The sequence below is a fragment of the Triticum dicoccoides genome, chromosome 7A, assembly GCF_002162155.2.
Source record: "Triticum dicoccoides isolate Atlit2015 ecotype Zavitan chromosome 7A, WEW_v2.0, whole genome shotgun sequence".
NCBI lineage: Eukaryota > Viridiplantae > Streptophyta > Magnoliopsida > Poales > Poaceae > Triticum > Triticum dicoccoides.
In genome coordinates, this window is record NC_041392.1 from 411,326,744 (window position 1) to 411,335,825 (window position 9,082).

Sequence of the window (9,082 nt, forward strand, 5' to 3'; positions counted from 1 at the left end):
ATCTAGTGTTGCTTCTGAAATTAAATTGAAAAGTTCATGTTTACTTGCCACAAAATCTGATATTTGTGAGCTAGATTTCAGCAAATCTGTTTGCTTTTCTTTTGTGTGCAAAGAGGCATTATTATCATTCAAGGACGTGCCTTCCTCTTTGCCCCCTGCTGTTACTAACATTTTGCAGGAGTTCGTTGATGTATTTCCACAAGACGTGCCACAGGGATTGCCGCATATTCGAGGGATTGAGCATCAAATTGACTTAATCCCTGGTGCATCGCTACCCAACCGTGCACCATACCGTACCAATCCAGAGTAGACGAAGGAGATTATGCGTCAAGTACAGGAGCTGCTCGACAAAGGTTATATACGCAAATCCCTTAGTCCTTGTGTTGTTCCTATTATACTAGTGCCTAAAAAGGATGATACGTCCCGTATGTGTGTTGATTGTAGAGGCATTAATAATATTACTATTCATTATCGTCATCCTATTCCTAGGCCAGATGATATGTTGGATGAATTGAGTGGATCTACAATATTCTCCAAAGTTGACTTGCATAGTGGATACCATCAAATTTGTATGAAATTGGGAGATGAATGGAAAACAGCATTTGAAACTAAGTTTGGTTTATATGAGTGGTTAGTCATGCTTTTTGGGTTAACTAATGCACCTAGTACTGTCATGAGACTAATGAATGAAGTTTTACGTGCTTTCACTGGACGATTTGTGGTAGTCTATTTTGATGATATACTCATTTATAGGAAATCTTTGGAAGAACATTTGGAACATTTACGTGCTGTTTTTATTGCTCTACGTGATGCACATTTTTTTGGTAACCTTGGTAAGTGCACCTTTTGCACCGACTGAGTATCTTTTCTTGGCTATGTTGTTACTCCACAGGGAATTGAACTTGATAAAGCCAAGATCGAAGCTATTGAGAGTTGGCCGCAGCCCAAAATGGTCACAAAAGTGAGGAGTTTTCTTGGACTCGCTGGTTTCTATAGGCGATTTGTAAGAGATTTTAGCACCATTGCTGCACCTCTCAATGAGCTTACAAAGAAGGATGTGCCTTTTGTTTGCGGTACCGCACAGGAAGAAGCCTTCACGGTATTGAAAGATAAGTTGATCCATGCTCCTTTACTCCAACTTTCTAATTTTAATAAGACTTTTGAGCTCGAATGTGATGCCAGTGGAATTGGATTAGGAGGTGTGTTATTACAAGATGACAAACATGTTGCATACTTTTCTGAAAAATTGAGTGGGCCTAGTCTGAACTATTCTACTTATGGTAAATAATTATATTGTCTTGTTCGGACCTTAGAAGCATGGAAACATTATTTATGGCCCAAAGAATTTGTTATACATTCTTATCATGAATCTTTGAAACATATTAAAAGTCAAGCAAAACTGAACCATAGACATGCTAAATGGGTTGAATTCATTGAGGCTTTCCCTTATGTCATTAAACACAAGAAGGGTAAAGAAAATGTTATTGGTGATGCATTGTCTCTTCGTTATACTATGCTTTCACAACTTGACTTTAAAATATTTGGTTCTGATTCCATCAAATATCGATATGTGCATGATGCTGAATTTAAAGATGTATTGCAGAATTGTGAAGAAGGTAGAACATGGAACAAGTTCGTCGCTAACGATGGATTTGTGTTTCGTGCTAACAAGCTATGCATTCTAGCTAGCTCCGTTCGTCTTTTGTTGTTGCAGGAGGTGCATGGAGGAGGATTAATGGGGCACTTTGGCGTGAAGAAGATGGAGGATATACCTTCTACACATTTCTTTTGGCCAAAGATGAGACGGGATGTTGAGCATTTTGTTGCTCGCCGCACTACATGTCAAAAAGCTAACTCACGACTCAATCCTCATGGTTTATATATGCCTTTGCCTGTACCTAGTGTTCCTTGGGAGGATATATCTATGGACTTTGTTTTAGGTTTACCTCGAACATAGAAGGCGAGCGATAGCATATTTGTTGTCGTGGATAGATTCTAAAAAATGGCACACTTTATACCATGTCATAAAAGTGATGATGCTGTTGATGTTGCTTATTTGTTCTTTCGTGAAATTATTCGCTTGCATGGTGTGCCAAATACTATTGTTTCATATCGTGATACTAAATTTCTTAGCCACTTTTGTAGATGTTTATGGGCTAAGTTGGGGACTAAACTGCATTTTAGTACTACTTGTCACCCCCAAACTAATGGACAAACTGAAGTAGTCAATAGAACATTGTCTACTATGCTTAGGGCTGTTTTGAAGAATAATAAGAAGATGTGGGAAGAATACTTGCCTCATGCTGAATTTGCTTATAATCGTTCGTTGCATTCTACTACTAAGATGTGCCCTTTTGAAATAGCGTATGGTTTCCTACCCTGTGCACCTTATTGATTTGTTGCCTATTCCATCTTCGGAGAAGGTTAATTTTGATGCTAAACAACATGCTGAATTGATTTTGAAAATGCATTAGTTAAATAAGGAAAAAATTGAGCGTGTGAATGCCAAATATAAACTTGCTGGAGATAAGGCTAGAAAACATGTTGTGTTTGCACCTGGAGATCTTGTTTGGTTACATTTGCGTAAGGATAGACCTCCTGATTGGCGCAAATCAAAGCTAATGCCATGCACCGATGGTCCTTTTAAGGTGTTAGAGAAAATAAATGATAATGCATATAAAATTGAGCTACCTGCATATTTTAGGGTTAGTCCCACTTTTAACATTGCAGATTTGAAGCCTTATTTGGGTGACGAAGATGAGCTTCCATCGAGGACGACTTCATTTTAGGAAGGTGATGGCATGCGCAAAGGAAGCAAGAACGTAGTTTCAAGTGATGATTTCAGGACTTTGAAGCCACCATAATGAGTGCATTAAGCCTTGGACGAAATATACAAGATGCCACTTCATAATTTTCGTCCAGAGGCTATTCTAGGTGCTGCGTCACCTTATTATTGGGCCAGGCCCATGTACTTTTGAAATACTTACATATAGACTGTTTTTAGAGTCTGTATGTGTGGGAAAACAAGAGTTAGGGTTGGTTTCGGACCCCTCCTCCAAGGGCCAAGAAATTTCCCCCTCTTCCTCCATATATACAACCCTTAGGGCGTCGTTTAGACTTTTGGTTTTGTTTAGATTAAAAGTTTGCCATACCTGCAACTTCGCGTACTTCGTTTGTGTTCAACGACCAGACAAAGGCATCACAGAACCTCACCTTCATTAATAAAGTGTTCCTCTTATATTCGCAATATCCAGATTGCAATCTAAGTTTCTTATTTGTTTTTTGTTTACTCACAGGAAACAAACCCTCGTGGTCAGGTTGATCGTGCTCCGGCATGGTTAATAAACCCTCAAAAGTTGGTTTATCGATTGCTAAGGCGCGACGTGTCGTACGTTCGTAGTCGGATCATCAAGGTCGACCCCCACAGAAAACGGTAGCCACCATCTCATCGAAACATCGGGACACCTTCGCCTCTATTATCTCCTGATGCATTACACAATTTGAGTCTCCATTATGCTATACATAACAACAAACCTCTAATGATGGATGACATGTTTCTATATCACGCATCTCATTTATTTTAGCATTGGATACTTTGTGCTAACCAACACATGCACGTGCACATCATGATGGATGATGTGTACATATACCACACACACACAATTTTCCTTTGCCTTTGTTTTGTATAGGTACTCACATATACTCGTCAACCTCTCAATCCCAAGAGTTGATGAAATGAGCACTTGAGAGCAATGATGATTGGGATTCCGTGGACTATTCTTACCAGCGTTCTCTTCACGCAATGACTTCACGCATTCCTTTTACTTGGCTCTCACACGGCTTTGGGCTATTTACCATTTGTCACCTTATGTCCATTATATTGTGTTCACTTTGCATTTTATGCCTATTTCTATGTCTTTACCATGCAATTGTGACCCTTGCTTGCACTTACATATGATTTACCATTATACTACTTCTATGTGTATTTGCATGATTGGTGGAGATACTTGTTGCTATTGCCATGTTTACCATGCGCCACATGCTATTGCTGATTCTTGTGTTGGGAGAATCATGATGTCCCATTGCTATTTACATATGGCCTTTCGCTAATACATTCATGATATTTTGCTCATATCTTGCTTTCATGCTTGTGATATGCCATGTGCATTATTCATGCCCACTATTTGCAAGCATGACATGCTTGCCATGATTCCTTCTAGCACGTTGCATCTTTGCACTAGTAGCTTGCTTGACTTGATCACTATGATTGCTTGCCTTATTGCATCACCCATGTTCCATCCTTACTCGCTTTCTTTGGTAGATGACATATATGTTCATGCCTCTCACATGATTTATCTCGATCATTGTCTCTTGTCTCCATTAGTGCCATCTCTCATATACCCTTGTATTGAGTGCCAACCTGCTACACTTATTCATCATGGAGACTTGGACATATTACTTGTGATGCATGCTTGTTTGATTGAGCCTATTGTATTTGGTTGATCTTGCATCATATGCCCCCTACTATGAAATGCTTCATTGTCCTTTCTTATGATGAGCATGATGCATACACTTGTTGGGTATCTTACCACATGAATAATAGGTTTTGCACTTACTCTAACCACATTTGTTTTTCCGAGTGTTTGTCATGTTCTTTCGTTTTGAAGGATTCACAAGGTGGTACCATCATGAGACAACTTGGTCATGTGAAGGCGGACATGATGCGCGACACCAACATTTTCGACATTCTCATAAAGGTGAACTCCTTCCCTTTGAGCCATCCTCAAATACGCATATTGGATGGGTCACTCTTTCATTGTTGTGATGTAGGGTGGAACCCTAGATGGCCGATCTTTCACGAAAGTAGCAGATCCCATGAAGAACACGAAGAACGCAAGGGAAAACATGAGGGGAAACATGAGAGAATCACTCAAACCAACAAGAACGATCACACATCTACTAGATCCGAGTACACATAGAGATCACACGATCCAAAGTCCACAAGGTATGATACAAAGGGTAACCGGTTCTTCTCTGTGAGGAGGCCTTGATGGGGCCACCCGAGAGGGGGTCTTGAATCCAACATGGATCTTATCCGAATAGGGGCCGCAATCTCTCTCGAGTAGTAGATCTGTATGGTTGAGCGAGGCTTTATCTCACAAATGAGCTATCACAATGCTAACACTAGAAAGAGGGAGGAGGAGGAGTATATATAGTCTAGGTGGGCGAAGGGGTACACGGGCCTCGGCCCTTACACTGTGTGCAAACAAGGGAGGCCAGATGTCCGCGCTTGAGCCGAATGTCCGGGCGGTCGGGGCTGGCCTTGACGCTCTTTGGATGGAGGGTGCTGGATTTCCGAGCTTCAGGCCGGATGTCCGGGATGGGCCGGATGTCCGGGGCCTGTAGGTTCTTGGTGGCTGGGTGGCTGCTGCACCAGGTGCCGGATGTCTGGAATCATGGCCGGATGTCCGGGGCCTGGAAGCTGTTCTTGACTCATTCCGTTGGTTCTCTTCATCCGTGAACTTGGGGACTTGTCTGTCTTCACGTGTATCTTCGGGAGGGTCCTCTTCGTACCTAACCATGCACAACATTCCGGACTTAGGTAGTAGCCATGTCTCGAGAGGATCATATGTGATATCACTAAGGAAGGAAGTCACCTCGGTCTCTAGAGCTCTAGCTCGTGTCATAGGTCCTCTTGGCACTTTCCGAGACGATGGTAGGTCCATGGGGATGATCGTAGGATGCTCTGCATCATCTCCCCTCCCTTGGGAAAGATCCAACCTCAGATAAAAATATTCATCACCATGGTAGGGAGAGAGATCTTTGATGTTGAAGATGTCGCTCACGGAGTACTTGTCGCGTGGAATGTCGATCTTGTAAGCATTGTAGTTGTAGTGTTAAAGCACCTTGAAGGGTCCATCCGCTCATGGTAGATGTTTGGACTTGCGTTCGTGGGGGAAGCAGTCCTTGTGAAGGTGTAGCCATAGAAGATCTGTAGTGTTGAATACCATGGGGTGCTTGTTGAGGTTGAGCTTGGTCGCAAGTCATTGTAGATGGCGCTCAATGATGTGCCTTGTATCTTCATGCATGTTCTTGAGATAGTTGACTCGGACACTCGCGTCCATGTTTGTGCCCTCTTGTAGTGGTAGAGGAAGAATGTCCAATGGGACAACGGGTTGAAATCATAGACGACCTCGAAGGGGGACTTGCCGGTAGTTGAATGTCTTGCTTGGTTGTAGGCGTACTCAGCGATAGGTAGACACTCCTCCCACTCCTTGATGTTCTTCTTGATTAGCACGCGAAGTGGAGCAGAGAGTGTGCGGTTGGTCACCTCCGTTTGGCCATCGGTTTGTGGATGGTATGCCGTGGAGAAGAGTAGCTTGATTCCGAGCTTGGCGCATAAGGTTTTCCAAAAGTAGCTTAGGAACTTGACGTCGCGGTCCGAGACTATCATCTTTGGTACTCCGTGGAGGCGCAATATTTCCCTACAAAAGAGATTGGCAACATGTCAAGCATCGTCTATCTTGTTGCAATGAATGAAATGAGCCATTTTAGAGAATCGGTCCACAACAACAAATACAAAATCCTTTCCATTTCTAGTTCTAGGCAAACCAAGCACAAAATCCATGCTAATATCTTCCCATGGTTGATATGGAATTGGAAGAGGCATATAGAGACCATGGGATTGAGCTTTAGACTTAGCTTTGCGACATGTTGAGCATCGGCTGGTGAAGCGGTTGACGTCGCGGAACATCTTGGGCCGAAAATAGTTCTTGGAGAGCGTAGCACATGTCTTGTCGCGTCCAAAGTGTCCCATTAGTCTTCCTCCATGAGATTCTTGCAGAAGTAACAAACGAAGAGAAGACTCGGGGATGCCAAGTTTGTTAGCTCTCATAAGATAATCATCTTTGATGTAACAGCGTTCCCAAGATGTATGCATCAAACATTTGGCATAAGGAATAGCAAAAGTAGGATCATGCGCATACAAGTCTTTTGTGTGCTCAAAGCCAATGACATTTAGTTCAAGTTTAGTAACAAGCGTGCATATGCAGGAAAGTGCATCTGCCACAACATTTTCCTTACCTTTAATGTACTTGATGACATAAGGAAAAGACTCAATGAACTCACTCCATTTAGCATGACGCTTGTTCAACTTAGTTTGACCCTTAAGGTATTTAAGTGTTTCATGGTCGGTAATGTTCCCATTCATGCAAAACTCACACTAAATCATAAAGATCTTTGTCATAGATGGGGTAATTGAGTTGCGCTCCGAAAAGTTTCTCACTAAAGTAAGCTATGGGGCGCTTCTCTTGAGTTAACACACCTCCTATGCCATTACCACTAGCATCATAATGAACCTCAAAAGGTTTGTCGAAGTTGGCTAAAGCAAGCACGGGAGCATGCGTAAGCAAATTCTTAACCTCATTGAATGCGTTATCTTGGGGTGGTCCCCAAACAAAGGGTGCATTCTTCTTACTCAAAGCATGCAAAGGTGAAGCAATGGTGCTAAAATCCTTCACAAATCTATGGTAGAAACCGGCTAAACTAAGGAAGCTATGCACTTGTTGCAAGTTGGTTGGTTGGGGACAAGTTTTAATAGCATTGATCTTAGATTAGTCAACATGAACACCCTTAGGAGACACAATGAAACCAAAGAAAACAAGCTTGTTAACACCGAAAAGGCATTTGTCCATATTAGCAAAAAGGTGCTCTTTTCTAAGAGTTTGTAGCACCGTCCTAAGGTGGGTGACATGATCTTTGAGAGATTTGCTAAACACAACAATAGCATCAAAGTATACCACAACAAATAAACCAATATAAGGTCAAAGAACCAAATGCATGAGTCGCATGAAAGTACCGGGTGCTTTGGATAAACCCATTGGCATAACAAGCCATTCATATAAGCCAAACTTGGTCTTAAATGCGGTTTTCCATTCATCGCCTTCTTGGATGCGTATTTGATAGTAGCCACTCTTAAGATTAATCTTAGAGAAAATGGTAGCTCTGCTAAGCTCATCAAGCATATCATCTAGGCGTGGAATAGGGTAACGATAACGCTGGTAATAGCATTGATAGGACAACAATCGAAACACATGCCATATGTACCATCTTTCTTGGGGACAAGGATTACAAGTACGGCACAAGGGCTCAAACTTTCTCGTATGTGGCCATTGTCGATGAGTTGTTGTACTCGCCGTTGGATCTCCTTAGTTTCCTCGGGGTTGACGCGGTAGGGAGCCTTGTTAGGAAGGGGAGCTCCGGGGATGAGGTCGATTCAGTGCTCGATGCCACGTAGAGGAGGTAGACCCAGAGGTAGCTCGTTAGGGAAAACATCTTGGAATTCCTGCAATAGAGAAGATAACACTAAAGGTAGATTTTGAGAGGTGTCAGCTTTTGGTGCCTCGTCCTTGCACAAAAGAACATAGTGAATGACACTTGATGGGTTCTCACACAATTATATTATCTCACTTTTGGTGGAAAACAGAACTAAGTTCTTCTTCTTTCTCATCGTGGAGGCACTCAATTTGGGCTTGTGGCACTCACTCTCTTTTTGGTGGTTCGCTCTCTCACCAATCTCCCCATGATGGGTGACTTGCTTGTAGGCAGTCACTTTGCTTGGAGACATAGGGCAAAGTACGTACTACTTTCCTTTCATCTTGAAGATATCATGGTTCGTACGACCATTGTGGATGACACCTCGATCAAATTGCCATGGTCATCCAAGAAGAAGGTGGCAAACGGTCATTGGAATGACATCACACACCAAAGTGTCTTCGTAAGCTCCAATTTTGAAGGAGACTTTCACTCTATGTGTAATGCCCTCGATGCGGCTATATCTCCTACGTGTCGAAGCACAACTTAGAGGCATAACCACATTGAAAGCAATGTCGCAAGTAAGGTAATCTTCACAACAACCCATGTAAATAGATAAAAGGGGAAAGGATACATAGTTGGCTAACACTCGCCACGTCACACAAATACATGAATAACATTACAATCATCCAATACACTCATGGTCCGACTACGGTACCAAAATAAAGATCAACCCCCACATGCGACAAAGTCCCCGATCGCTCCAACT